Source organism: Mirounga leonina, unplaced genomic scaffold (genome assembly GCF_011800145.1).
Source record: "Mirounga leonina isolate KUSES-001 unplaced genomic scaffold, KU_Mleo_1.0 Mir_104, whole genome shotgun sequence".
Classification (NCBI taxonomy): Eukaryota; Metazoa; Chordata; class Mammalia; order Carnivora; family Phocidae; genus Mirounga; species Mirounga leonina.
This window is the reverse complement of record NW_023270231.1, coordinates 4,425,705-4,440,605: the sequence shown is the minus strand read 5'-3', so window position 1 is coordinate 4,440,605 and position 14,901 is coordinate 4,425,705. Positions and strand designations below refer to the sequence as shown.

The 14,901-nt window shown below is 43.5% G+C and overlaps 1 long non-coding RNA gene across 3 annotated transcripts in view; it reads right to left on the bottom strand.

Annotated features, from left to right (window-relative positions):
• Positions 1-409: 409 nt before the first annotated feature.
• LOC118016084 overlaps positions 410-14,901 on the bottom strand; it is a 168,450-nt gene continuing 153,958 nt past the window's right edge. For 2 of the 3 annotated variants that reach the window (XR_004680753.1, XR_004680754.1), the window contains exon 3: positions 2,994-5,752. This is a non-coding gene — a long non-coding RNA (uncharacterized LOC118016084). Of the gene's footprint in view, positions 2,942-2,993; positions 5,753-14,901 lie in introns of those variants that run through there. The other variant, XR_004680755.1, reaches the window with a different exon arrangement.

The following is a 14,901-nucleotide window of genomic DNA, read 5'->3' as shown; positions in this document are numbered from 1 at the left end:
GCAAGTGTCTATTTTTAAAGTCACTTTAAGTAACCACATGGGAAACTTCATCTCATGACCTTATGATTCCCTGTTGTAAACCAAAGTGTTCTACCCTGCTTGGCCATTTTCTTTCTTCATCACACTTAATGCTAGATAACTTCCAGTCCAATTCAAAAGTTAAATCTATACAAGGATGAAGACTGACTGCCATCAAAACTTCTCAAAATAGGGGCGCCTGGGTGGCTCAGTCGGTTAAGCGTCTGCCTTGGGCTCAGGTCATGGTCCCAGGGCCCTGGGATCGAGCCCCGCATCGGGCTCCCTGCTCAGCAGGAAGCCTGCTTCTCCCTCTCCCACTCCCCTTGCTTGTGTTCCCTCTCTCACCGTGTCTCTCTCTGTCAAATAAATAAATAAAATCTTAAAAAAAAAAAAAAAAAAACTTCTCAAAATATCCTTGGGACTTGAGTGTTCTAGTAATGGCAGCCTCACTGTGATAAATATACAGCCTTTCAGGGTTATCACTTGGAATACGGTAGTGTTTATATGGTTTATTTTTTAGGATAGCCAAATTGCTTTATGTGGTCATAACTCAAAATTTCTTCAGGTTAGATTACTAAGATAAAACCAGTTTTTACATAGCTGTTTTCATAGTATTTGATTAAACTTCTTGATATTACCCATGGAAGATGAAATAGCAAATAATGCTATTTATTGACATATTCTTTTAGCTCACTAGGCTGTAATGTCAGAAGGTTGGAGATCGTGTCTCTCATATGGCTGTCGTATCCCCAACAACAGGCACAGTGCGTAGAAGCAAGACAAAATGGTGCCAACACATTCTAGATTGCCCAAGCCAGTCTTCATTTACCTTGCTTGTCCTGGTACAATCTTTAATAGCATCCCCTTACTCTTGAAAATGCCATAATATGAGAGATAAGTTATATAGCAATAAATGTTTTTGACTGTATCATGGGTGAAATAATGGATGAATAACTAAACCAATGAGACCCACATCTCTCATACATCTAAGACATGTGATGAAGCTGAGAAGCTGGCTCTCTGAAAAAAAAGCAGATAAGCCCCGACTTGTAGTGTGTGCTGATTTCTGTGGTGTATATACTCTCACCATGCCTGATTCTAAGCTAATGTTGTATCATTGATTGTGCAGTCGGGAAGAGTTGCATGAGCTGGTCTGAGCTGGCTTCAGCACACAAGTGTTCCAGTATTTCTCAGTCACTGGTATAAAGTGGAAATATCAAATTGAAAATGGGTGTGTGGTTTGTTCTAGGGATGGTAGCAAGTAAAATGTAACCACTGGTATGATATGGGTACCAGTCCATCAGAGTGGATGCTGGTCTAATCACTGTAGACATGGACTGTAAATGAACAGGATAGCCAACCAGAGCATCCTGATCCTGGCCCTGTGGGGACTGAAGCCACCACCTTGACCTCATCTGCCCTGCACACTCACTTACCAAACTTACTGACTTAGTTTGTCAAAGGCAGGCCAAGGACAATAGCAATATGACTTCCAGGTCCTGTAACAATCTTTTGGTGTTTCCCGGAATTTTGAACAGAGCAGACTAGTCCTCCCCTGTGTGTGGTGTACTCTCCAAAGCTGTGAGTGGATCACAAAGCATCACAGATCCATGCTGGGAACTCCTGCTGGCCTGCCCTACTGGAGAATATTCCACAGTTTCTCTGTTACCTTGATGTGGAATTGAACTGTAGAGGAGTTAGACAACATAAGCTAAAAGTATTCTCAACCTCCCTTTGATTTAGGTAGGAAAAAAAAATTTTTTTTAAGATAAAATAAAACATACTCCCAGGCCATCAAGACCACAGTTCTTAGAAGATATGGGCAAACTTTCAACTCTGCCAAGAAACAGATAAGTGCTCTAGGAGATGAACACAGACAAACTGTTAGAGGAAAATGAGGACAAATCAAAACTCTTCCTTGGCATCTGTCTTAGTCCATTCAGGCTGCTATAAAAGAATAACATAAGTTGAATGGCTTATAAGCAACAGAAATTCATTTCTTATAGTTCTCAAGCTGGGAAGTCCAAGATCAAGGCACCAGCAGATTCAGTGTCTGATAAGAGCCTGATGCCTGATTTGTAGACAACTGTCTTATCACTGTGTCCTCACAAGGTGAAAAAGGTGAGGAAGCTCTTTGGGTTTCTTTTATAAGGGCACTAATCCCATTCGTGAAGGCCCCACCCTCATGACCTAATCACCTCCCAAAGGCCTCACCTCTAAACACCATCATATTGGGAATTAGGTTTCAACATAGGAATTTGGGGTGGACACAAACCTTCAATCAATGGCAGCATCTTGAAGGGTAATGGGAAGAAGCTGAGTGAAGTTGCTGCTTTGATGCTGAAATGCATCCCGTTTTCTCTCAGAGAACAAAGATGAGCAGGCTACCTTCTTGAAGGCTGCCAAACTCCTTAGATAATTGATTCCTAGCAGTCAATGTCTTCATCCAATGGTTAGGACACGTCTAGTAGATAGGAGGAGGTAGATGAAGGTGTTGCCAGTTTGGAGAAGATCTATATATAGGTGGAATTGGCTGCCCCCTACGTTGTAGGATTTGAAGGCATTGAAAGCTCCCAAATCACACATGAGAGATGACTTCATGGGGATGCAACCTGTGAGGTTACACAGGGTCCTCGTGCCTGGACAGGTCTCACCTCTAGTCTAATGTTCTGTCGTTGCCATCTTGAAATTCTCAGTAACTTTTGAACAACAGATCCAGGATTTTCATTTTGCACCAGGCACTGCAAATTAGTTTGCGTCTTTCCAAAGGGCCAACAAAGGAGATAAGGTTTTAATTTTTCAAATTGTATATCCTGGAGACAGTAGAATTGCCATCAACATGTGTCATGAGCCACCAAGGGATGAAAGGAAGAACGACCGAAGTATGCATAACTTAATCAGCAAGGATCACAGGTTCCTTCACCTGTTAGCAAAAACACATCTTATCAAAACAATCAATCCATCATAACTAATCAGAAGGCATAGTTGGGAAGAGGCAATAGGTGGGCACAGGAAAAGTGGGGCAGCCCAGAGAAGGAGTAGCTTGTGGAGGGAAGCTGAAAATATAAGATAGAGGCGCAAAGACCAATTTCCTCAATTTGAAAATGTTGCTTCTACCTTGGCACCCGTAATTTCCTGAATTTGCCTCCTTCTCTTTCTCTTTTCCCTTTCTTCTCCCTCCCTCTAGTCTTTTATATAATCATCAATAAACCTTTATGGTAGACAATGAAATGCATAATAAGAGAGAAAATGGTAAAGTACTCTGTGAGTTCAGAAGAGGGAGACATCACTCCTAGTGTGTGGGAAGATACATTTGGAGGAGTTAGCACTGTGGCTGGTCCTTGGGAGACGGAAGTGACTTGGATACAAGGTGATAGAAAGGTTTTCTAAGGAGAGAGGACAGTGGGAACAAAGGCATGAAATGAGAAAGCCTGGGGGTGATTATAAAGAACAGTGCATTGCTTTGTTCGGCTGGAGCACAAGGTTCATGACGGGGAGCAGTGGGAGGTAGAGCTTTCATTTCTCCCTCTATTGATTCTTTTCCTAAATATTTCAGATGAACAGAAGCCACAGTTTAGAGAAGGGGATGCTTAGCCAAGTAACTGGTCCTTAGCGACTAGTCTTATCTCTACCTTGTGCTGTGACATATTGCAAATTCCCAATTTGGAAAATGTATCTGTCAGGACAGACATAGTTATACTGTAGCAATTAACATATACCTAATTTCAGTAGCTTAAAAATGTTAACAAAGGTTTCTTTCTTGTTCCGTGCTCTATGTCCATAGCAGATCAGCTGGAGTCTTTGCTCTGCTCCATGCTGTCCTCAGTCAGGGATTCAGACTGATGAAGGCCCTACCATCTCCGAGCTTTGCTGGTTGCTCTGGAAGGAGATGGAAGAGCAAATCATACACTAGCCCTTAAAGGTTTTTGCTCAAGGGAGGCCCATATCAGCTCCACTCACATTTCATTGGCAAATGTGTTTTATGACCACACCCAACTTAAAGAAGTCAGAGAAAATGCAATCCTATCATATGCTTAGCAAAAGACATATTAGAAATACCTAATGAATGGCACTAATGAATACCACAGAGAATCTCAAAGTGACTTGTTCCAAGACACGCAAACACTTGCTTCAGTCTATGTATTACCTGATTGGATGAATAGTTTTTACAGTTTCATATTTTGGTGCTTTGACAATTAAAATTGATAGATTTATTTATACAACTGAAGCTTTTTAACTAATTTCTTTTAAAACTTCTTACCAATTTTTTTTCAAATTCAAGTTACCTGGGAACTGTAGACATTCCGATCATTCCACCCCTACTTTCTTTCTCGTACAGATGTCTCCAGACTGGACTACATGATCAAGTATTATTTATGTATTACCCTGGAATTTTTATAGTTTGGGGATGAAAGATGCATTACCACTTTCTTCTCCTTTTTCCAAGACAGGCATCACTAATCAATCATGGTCCTCTTCCACTGAACCAAATTTGAATTCTTATCAATAGAGTGTTCCAAATGATCAGGGTTTTAAGTGAAATAAAACCAATTTATCATCTTCCTGTAACAGGGCACAGGGGAAAATATTATCTAAAAACCCAGACTACTTTTCAAGAAATCAATAGCATATTAATGGGAAGGACTTAATTTTTTTCACATATACATTGCTCTGTTGGTTCTCTCATTAATTCAGCAAGCATTTACTGAGAAACTACTATGTGCCAGGTACTTTTCTAGGCACTGGGGATACTGATGGGTATGATAAGCCTGGTCTGTTCCCCAGTGGTTCTAATGTTCTAATACTATTAAATATATCAATGAGTTTGTATGTACAAGTATGGGAGCAAGAGACAGAAGGAAACTGTATTGCAAGGTAGAGCAGAAAACTTCCAATTTGAAGTAAGTGGACTTTCAAAGGCCAGAGGAGGACTGAAAACCTGAATGCTCCATGGGATGAAGCCAGAGAAGGGAAAAAAAAAAAAAAATCTCTAGTAGCAGTAACAAAAACTGTCCTCATTCACCCTAGAGCTCAAATCAATTGATTAGCGCTCACTTACATATTTGCTAAGACTTGATTGGTTATCCTTCCTAGAGGTAACTCTTTTTACAGATTCATTCATTCACTCACTTATTTGCTTGTTCATATGTGTCAGACAACAGGTGACTCCATAGCAGGCAAAATACAAGTAAGATAAAAAGCCTATCTTCAAGGAGTGCCCAGGCTCAAGGTTAGGGGTTTGGACAGGGCCAGGGGAGGCTGACTGAGCAGGAAATAAATACAAGACAGAGCAATGGTAAAGGTTATGGTGCCGCAGAAGAAGGGGTGATCATCTCTGGCTGCACAGGGATGGCTTTGAAGAGGGCTGGAGGAAAGTGAGTGGAATTTTCCTTGAGGAAGAAGAGACCAAGGACAAACTGAGCTGACAGAGGGATACAGCAGGACAGAAATAACAGATTGGAGTGAGTCTGGGGAATTTGACAGGAATCACTAGCTTTGAAATGTTGAGGGCAAGAAGATGAGGTTAGGAAGACTTAGAAGGAAGCCATGGCAATAAAGGAAGTGCTTAGGATGGGGTTTTGGGGATGAGCAGTAGGAGCCTGTGAGGTTCTCCTGACACCCATGACACCAAGCACTCCATCGGCACATGGAACCGTCCGGATGTTGATGGTGCATTTGCTTCCTTCACTCTGTTCTTGGAGTCAGGCTTCCTCCTTGCTTTGCAGCCCTCTGTCTGAAATGCAAAAGAATATGACCTTTGCAAGAAAACAGTATGCTCTTTCAAAAAAAATAAAAATAAATTAAAAATACCCCTGACTGCCTTGAAGGGTAAGCTCTCAGTTGGCGGGATGAAAAGCTTTATCTTTTTGAATGTGAGCCAACAGACCTCCATAGCACCAGACACCTGGGTCCCCCAGGTCATTTGTGGTTAGAAGCCTAGAGTTGGAAATGTGTAGGTCTTTACCTTTTTATCACCGGGAGGAGTTCGGCTTGAACCTTGAGCCATGTCATCTTCAAGTCTTTTAAAGTGTTTTTGTGCCCTGGATGCTAAAGTCTGTATTTGTATGCTACTCTTTGTAAGTGCAGAGACCCCTTGAACTACCTCAGGACACACTGGAGTTTCCTTATAACAAGGCTGTTTGTAGCATGTGTCTATGTCATTTCCCCCTTTCTTTGGGGACGGGCTTTCCTTGTTTTCGGGTTCACCTATGTGGTGAAGCAATACCATGTAATCACTGTCACATTTCTTCTTCTTTGAAGTGCAGAGAGACTCCATTTCCCTGTCTGTCTTGTAGTTATGCTTGCATCATCTCATTTCATCCAGGCCAGGGGAATGCAAATGGAAATGATGTTAAGACCTGACCCTTAAAAACATCCCTTGTGATCCTCCAGTTCTCTCTCCTCCTGCCACGACAACCCAGAGGCCATATTTACCTAACACTACCTGGAGGAAAACCTGACGTTCCCAGCTGGTAGGATTCTATTTCCTTTGTTCAAGAAACCAGCTCCACTGAGACCTTCATCTTAATTCTACTTTCCTAGGGGAGGGAGTCTTCCATTAGCTGGAGCCAGCACAGAAAGCCCATTGCAAAAATATGGTTTCTCCCACAAGAAGCATGTGGATTGAGGGGGTGAGTGAGTCAGTTCTTGCAAATGGAAGATTTTACATAGGTGGGCCTGACAAGTCAGTAGATCTCTCTGCTTAGAATCTTCCCAATATACTTGCAGGGCATTAGGAGACAGAGCCCTACACTGCATTTTTGCAAGGTTCTAAGCTCCACCCTGCCAGCATTGGCCTCTGAATCTTTCCTGTTAATACTGAAACGGAAGCAGAGTTCAAGGGAGCCACTCCTTTCAGAAGGTCCTTCACCCCATCCCAGTCTCTCCCTGTCCTGGTTGTCAAGGAAGCTTCTAGCTGTGAAAGGGCCAAACTGGGAATCAAACCATGAAGCTGCAAGTCATTTTCCCTAAGCCACTGAACAGCTGTCAGATGTTAATGAATTTGACTCGGTACCACCCAGGAGCTGGATTTTGTGGACAAGAAGTGAAAAGCTTCCAAGTCTATGACACAGCCGGTCATGCCCTCTGTTCCTCGGAGAGGAGGTTAATCTTCTGAGGAAGGACGAAGGCTTGCCACCAGAGTATCCTTGGCCACTGGGGCAGATGCACTGTCCATCCCTCAGTGCTGTTTTGTAAAGGCATCCTGCCTGTGGGGCTGTGATGCTTTGTAAAGACAAATGAGTGACAAATGAGTGCATCACCCTCTGCTGACAGTTGTCTACAGAGGCAAGCAGGTCGGATTTGCCTGTGGTTCATTTACACGTAGAATAACCCTCCAACCCTTTTTGAATACCCTGGACTTAAATGCCAACCATAGAGAGGGTGGTGGGAGTGGATGGTAGCTTAAAAACGTGTGTGTGTTGGGGGGGCACCTGGATGGCTCAGTCGTTAAGCGTCTGCCCTCAGCTCAGGTCATGATCTCAGGGTCTTGGGGTCAAGCCCCACATCAGGCTCCCTGCTCAGCGGGAAGTCTGCTTCTCCCTCTCCTACTCCCCCTGCTTGTGTTCCCTCTCTTGCTGTCTCTCTCTCTGTCAAATAAATATATAAAATCTTTAAAAAAAAAAAAAGTTCAGGTCATGATCTCAGGGTCTTGAGGTCAAGCCCCTCATGGCCTCACCTTTAGTGAGGAGTCTGCTTCCCTTCTCCCTCTCCCTCTGTTCCTTCCCCTACCCATGCACTCTCTCTCTCTCAAATAAGTAAGATAAAATCTTAAGAAAAACAACAACAAAAAACCAACATGTGAGTATGTGTGAGTGTTTCTTTCTTTATTTTTTTAAAAGAGGGAAGGGTTGGTAGCTGGCAAGACCAGCAAAGCTCTTTAAGAAACCAGTGGATACTCCAGGAAGGGAGGGGCAGACTGGTTTAGAACATGGAGTTTTGCTGGAGGGAGTGGATAGAACCTTCCCTGGGAGGACAAGGACCAGACCATAATATAACACGGAGTCAGATGAGAGATGGGCGGTTGACAGCAATCCTGCTGTTTCCACTGGAATCCATCCAGTCTCCACGTCCATTGCCACCTCTTTCAGGCCACCTGGGCTATTAGGACAATCTCCTGACTAGTCTTCTTACTTTCCTTTTTGCCCACTTCTAATCCATTCTCACTAGCAGCCCAAGTGATCTATTTACAACTGGAGCATGGGTTTGCTTGCCTGAAGTTCTCCTAAGACTTAGAAGAAAGCCTGTTTATTATTGCAGCCATGATTGGGCTGACCCTTGCTTGCCTCCTTATCCTAGTGTCTTATTCCATTCTCTCTCTCTCCCTCCCTCTCTCTCTCTGTCACTCTCTCTCTCTCTCTCTCTCTCACCACCCTCCAACCTCACTGGCCTCCCTTCAGTTCTTTGAAGTCACTAAATGCATCCCCTTCGCTGGGCTACAGCATAGACTGTGCTTCATCTCGCACATCTCAGCTCCTCCTCGCTCACTCCTCCACTTGACCTTCAACACCACCTCCTCAGGGATGTGGGTTTGGGTCTTAGCTCTGTCCCTTGCCTGCACTGAGGCCTCAGCACTGAGATGACTTCCTCTCCAAGCCTCTAGGTCCTTCTCAGTCATGGGGTTAAGAATTGTAACCCCCCTCCCCCGTTACACTTGGTGTGAGGACCACACTGGGCAGGAGACATTTCTCAGCTGGTGCCTGGCGCATAGCAAAATGCTCAAAAATTGTGAGTCGCTCTTATTAGTAACAGTCATAGCTATTATTATTATGTAGTTCCATTTAGTCAAGACCCCAAATCCTCCCGGGAGAAGACGGAACAGACCTTTCTCATGGTGTGTATGTGTATTTTTTTTTCGTTTTTATTATCATGGTGGCACATAACCCCAGCCTTCTGTTCTATTCCTTTTACACCAGACAGCCTTTTACCACAAAGAGCGGCTGTTGTTTCTCTAACGGCAGTCACACACTTAATGCTTCAATTTCCACATTTTATTTTATATGTAATTTAAAGCCCATGGTGCCTTAATTGTAAAATAGGCCTTATTAAAATAATAGCTTGAAAACCAGTGGGGCTCCCTGTGCCGAGCAATGAGGGTTTTTAGCTTAACGGCTGTTTACTAGGATTTAAAAAGAGACACAACCCAAATAAAGCTGTAAAGACATTTCCAGCGTGAGTGATGGGCTGAGGACCAGCTGATAATTAAGCTCCCCCCCCCTCACATTTTTTTCTTCTTTTGGTTGCTGTCTGGAGCTTTCCTTAGAAATCCAAAGCACACCCTTTGCTGCTTTTATGATTGATGAGGCTGTGAGGATACTTCAGTACGAGTAAGCAACGTGGTGCTTTGATTAATGATGCTGGTGGGACTCCCAGAAGACCAAACAGAATAATACTGTTATCAGGAAAGCAGCTGAAGCCGCTGAGAGGGGCAGTAGCAACCAAGCTTGTGTAGACGGTAAAGCCATCCGTCAGTAGGTAGGGTCTTTAATTCAGCCCAACCCCAACCTCTCCTCCTAAAGGGCCAGAAGCCAGAGAACAGGATGGTATGATTTTCCATGGAATCCACAAAATTGGCAAAGTCAGGTTCCCTGGAAATCTCAGAGTATGAAACACACATGAGCTGGTAGGAGTCTCAGGCTCTATCATAGTCATGATGGATTTTTTCAATGTGATCTTTCTCAGACAGCAACGTTCAGATGAAGAGATTTTATAGCATAAGAAAAATAATAGCTTCCATCCATCGAACACTGACTTAGGCTTACACTGAATCCTCATAATAACCATGAGGTGGGTATTACTATTATTCTTACATTATTGCTAAAGAAACTTGGACTCAGAAAGACTTTATATAGTACAGGTCCACACAGCTCTTGAGCTCTGAGCCAGGACTCAAATCCAAGATGGCCCTATGTCTAAGCCTATGCTTTTGGCCACTTTCTAATCTTGGGCTTTGGAGAAGAGGCAGTGGGGTTATGGGAAGACATCTGATCAGGTTTCAGAACCCATAAATTTTAGGTCCTTCTTCTGCTGCTCACTGTGTGATCTTGGGTGAGATGCTTACCTCTCTCTGTCCAAGTGTCGTTGACTAGGAAATAGATACATCCTCCCTTCCTCACAAGGTTTTTGTGAGGATCAAATAAATTAACATTTACAAATGCTTTTTGCAAGGTAAGAACCCCAATGGACTATTTATTATAGCAAAACTGTCAAGTGAACCCACATAGAAAAGTCTTTATAAGGCAAATCAACACTGAAAGAGCCAAGCAAATTGAGATGCCTGGTTCCAGAGGAACCCAATATAATTTTCCAGCTCGTAGATGTATGACTTTGGGTAGGTCACAAGATCTCTCTGAATCTCAATTTTCTATCCTGTACGATCAGATAAAACCCCTCTCTCAGTATTACTGTGAGAATTCCATGACATAACTCCCACACTGCCTGGCACACGCGCCCCCGATTGTTAGCTAGTGTTATCATTTCTTTCCCTTCAAGCCACAGTCCACTCCTCATTACCCAGTCAGGTAGGGCTGGGCCTGACTTTCCGGTTGTCTCTCTGAACCTCTGTGGCATTATAGACTGAAAAAAGACATATGAGTCAAAGAGTGCCCCAAGGCTCTAACACTGTGGTTTTGAAAGTCAATATGGCTGTCGATAGCAGAACTCATGGCCTCTCCAGGGAGTGTCCATGCTGGTGCTGCTGAGCTCCCCAAGCCCTGCACAGAGAAACTTCATGGTGGTGGGAAACGCTGCCCGGAGAAAGGGCTGTGTCCCTGTGAGTGAGGCCAGAGCGTCTACAGCTTCCCGTGTTAACAGGGATTTGAGCACAAGGTGAGCCAGACGGCCCCTGCCCCCGCCACACCCATAGAGTGGCAGCAAGTGCTGCCCATCACATCTGCACGGCCCTTCACACCGCACAAAGCGTTTTCATATCCCACATGCTGGACAGTGAGTGGAGAAGCCAGGGAAAGCCAGATAGGGCTCCCTCTGGATCAACCCGGACCCAGACCGCAAAGCCGGAGTGCAAAGACGAGTGCCAACTTTCACAGAATGTGAAACCAGACAGCCCTGGGTTTGAGTCAGGGTGCTGCCATTTCTGAGTTCCGGGATCTTGGGCAAGTTCCTTAACTTCTCAACCATCCTTTCCTTCTGTAGGGAAGCAGCTAAGTGCAGTGATGCAGAAGGCAGCTCTTGCATCAGAATGCCTGGGTTCAAATTCAGGGTCTGCCACGTCCTCACTGTGTATTCTCAGATAATATACTGCTTTCACTGTCTATAAAATGCGAATAGGAGGTCTGCTGTGAGGATGAAATGAAGTTAAAAATATATGTAAAGTCCTTAGTAGCAAGTGCTCAATAAGCGTTGGCTGTCGCTTTGGTCAGGATGAATCAAGCTCTGCTCCAGTGAAAAATAAACCTCAAGAGCTCAGTGGGTTAGCATCATAAAAGTTTATTTCTCGCTCAGGCGTGGGGAGGGATTTCTTCTCTATCAGGCAACTCAGGGATCTGGGACCTTGCCCTCTGCTGACCGTGCCCTGTCCCATCTGTGGCTTTCAGGTTTGCCGTGGCAGAGGACAAGAAGGCAGAGGAAGCACATGGCTCTTACCACCCCTGTTACAGATGGGGCTCGCAGGTTTCCCACCCACAGCGCTGCCCCCAGATCCAGTTCTATCGTCCCAATCTCACTGCGTGGGAAGCCGTCATTACCGTCAATTAGGCTAAGTGCCTAAATCACATTGTCGTTGTAAAAAGATTAAATGACAGTATGTATGGAATGCTTAGCACACTTCTTGGCTCATGGTTAGTGCCTGTTGTGTGCTCTGGTGATGGTTATTACTTTTGACTCTGTGCCTGTCTGACTTGATTTAGTGCAATTCTGACTTGGATTAAACCACTGGTCATTCCTGCTCAGGGTCCATTGTCGGAACCAGATTTTCTTAGGAGCCAGGTCTTTCTCTCATCTTTGTCGATGTGTCCCTACCTGTCCTCAGCCTTTTCCCCCCTTTCAGCACTCCCAGGGTGCCCAGCACCCTCAAGGGGACCCTTAGTTTATTGATGTTTCTTATTGTGGCATTCCATCAAGGAACAGCTTCAATGTTACACAAAATTTTTGATGTTCAAAGTGCTCTCATCGTATTGATCATGACACTGTGCCAATTCCTACAGGAAGATTTGATGGAGTGCCCACCATCTGCCAGGAATTGGATCAGGCATTAATGCTCACAATGACCCTAGGAGGTCAGTCAAAATTCTCAGCCTTGTTTCCTATGAGCAAACTGAAGCTCGGAGAGGTGAGGGGACAGCCACACAGTCTGTAAGACATGGGGGCTGACTCAACTCAGGATGACTCCCTGTGAAGAGCCCTTTCTACTGTCCTCCCAGGGCCCTTGCTATTCACTGCTGTGTATTTTCAGAATTGGTTACACATATTGTGGGCCTTTCCTAAGCCTTATTTTTGTCTCTTTCTTTCAATAACTTAAACTTGAAAAATTTATTAATTTAAGCTAAACTCCTGTGGAAAACAATGGCCTGCCATACCATTCTTCTCTGGGACATTATATGGCTGAAGATGCACTGTCTTAGCCCAGAGCCTGCCGACCACTGATGGTAGAAGTCAAGCACACATCCAGGCACCGTGAACACCATTCTGAGACAGGGATAGATACTGAGCAGTGTCCTTGAGTCGAAGCACGTAAGTAATAGACTTCCATCCAAATAATAAGGCTGATCTCTCCCGCCTTAGTGGCAATATTCAAAAAGTGAAGACTCAAATGATCACCAAACTCAAGGAACTTATACTCTAAATGGGGACCCAGGGCCAACACACACACAAAGAGCAACACATGGCTTCTCTCTCATGAATATTATTTTTTATGCTTTGTAGCTCCAATTCCCAGAGTGTGGATTCCTATGCCAGGTATTTTAGAAATATTATCTTAGAGTCTCACAACCAGCATGATGTCAGGATTATTTATCCCTATTTTCCCATGCAGATGAGGACACCAAGGCTCAGAGAGGTTAAAGTGACTGGCCCAAGTCACACAGCAAATGTCAAAGTTGGAATTTAACTCCTAAATCCATCGCTTCCCATTCCACCATAACACAGCAGCATGCCACGGAAGGGATTGGCCCTGGATGTACCTAAGAGGTGGGTTGCCCTCACATAGCAATATGGCATCTCAGAGGCTAATGGAAAGATAGGAGAGGGGAAGGCCCATCAGGTAGGACTCTGCTTCTACCAGAGAAATTTCACTGTTGTATTATCCACACTGGGTTTTCTCATACATATTTTGTTTGACAATATGTATCCTACTGTATGGGACAGAGAAGAAGAAAGTAGAAAAGGAAATTTAAAAAGAGGACTGAAAACTATAGTTTTCGTACCATGGCCTCAATTTTAAGGACTAGACAATAAGGCCCAGGAGATGAAAAGATTTGCCCAATGATCAAAGAGTTCTAGGTGACAGATCGTGGTTTCAAGCAGGACTTGGCAACTCTTTTCTTAAAGGGCAAGATGATAAATATATTTCAGGCTCTCTGGACATCCAGTCTCTTCACAAGTCCTCAACTCAGCCACTGTAGGGAGAAAACAGCCACAGACAATGCATAAACACATCAACACAGCTGTGTTCCAATAAACTTTATTTACAGATCAAGCTGAGGGCTGGGTTTGGCCCTCAGGCCATAGTTTGTGGACCCCTGGTTTAGAACAAAGGATTCTTGACTATTTATTTAGCACTTTTTCTACAAAAACAAAGCTTTTTCCTTAATGACAGATGAATTGTACATCCCTGTTGTTTTCTTAATGTTGAGGAAAACTTGAAGATCCGAGTTGGAAAGTGCATGAGGATTTTATAAAACAAAGCACGGTAAACAATAAGATAGACATAAGACATGTTAGCCTGGTTGGGGGCAGAGCTCCCACGATAGGGAATAAAAGGGAATCATAAATAAGTGATTTAAAGAAAGAGTCTTGCCCTGATGATATTAATGTGTCATGAACTGAGAAGTGTGACTAACTCAACTCTCTGGCAATCAAGGTCCAAAATAAATTAATATATTTTGGTGATGGAAGTGATGGTTGTACAACATTGTAAATGTACTAAATGCCATCAAATTGTATGTCTTAAAGTGGTCAATTTTATATTATACGAATTTCACCTCAAAAAATTTTCAAAAATAAATTAATAGTTAAACAACAACAACAACAAAAAAACCATGAAAATGAAATGGCATGGTTCTATGCAGTCGAGCCTTCACCTTACTTCAGGCCCCGGGGTTTCCCTTGGATGGGTGAGGAAATCTGCTATGCCAGGTGGTGACATGGCATGATTTTTTATTTTCCTGACTTGGTGTCACATAGATCTGTTCTTACTCCTAGCTTCTTTGGTCTGCCATTTCCTTACCAGTAAGATGCAGACCAGCATGTGTACCATTTAGGGGTGATGTGGCCATTACAAGAGATTCTGATATAAACAGTTAAATCTAGGAAGTGTTCAATAAATGCAGCTTTTAATATAGTTCTTTCTTTTTTAAAAAAATTGGGAGAATAGGAGTTAGCCGTTTTAAAGGATAATGGAGAGAACAGTGTTCCAGTAAAGGGAACAGCATATGGAAAGTCATGATGGGCTCCAGGAAAAGAGGAAGCTTATTTGACCCAAATGGAGGGTGATGAAATATGGAAGTTACAGAGAAAAGCACAGAATGAATTATGAAGGACCTGGTAAACAGGGTTTATTGGTTTGGTTGTTAAGCAGGGTCATGAACAAGGTGGCTTATTTTTAAAGGGTCACTGCAGCACTAATACAGAAGCAGAGGGAGGAGAGTCAGTGACAAGGGTATAACCCAGGAAAGCATGGATGAAGTAAGGGGCAAAGAGAGGGTAAGA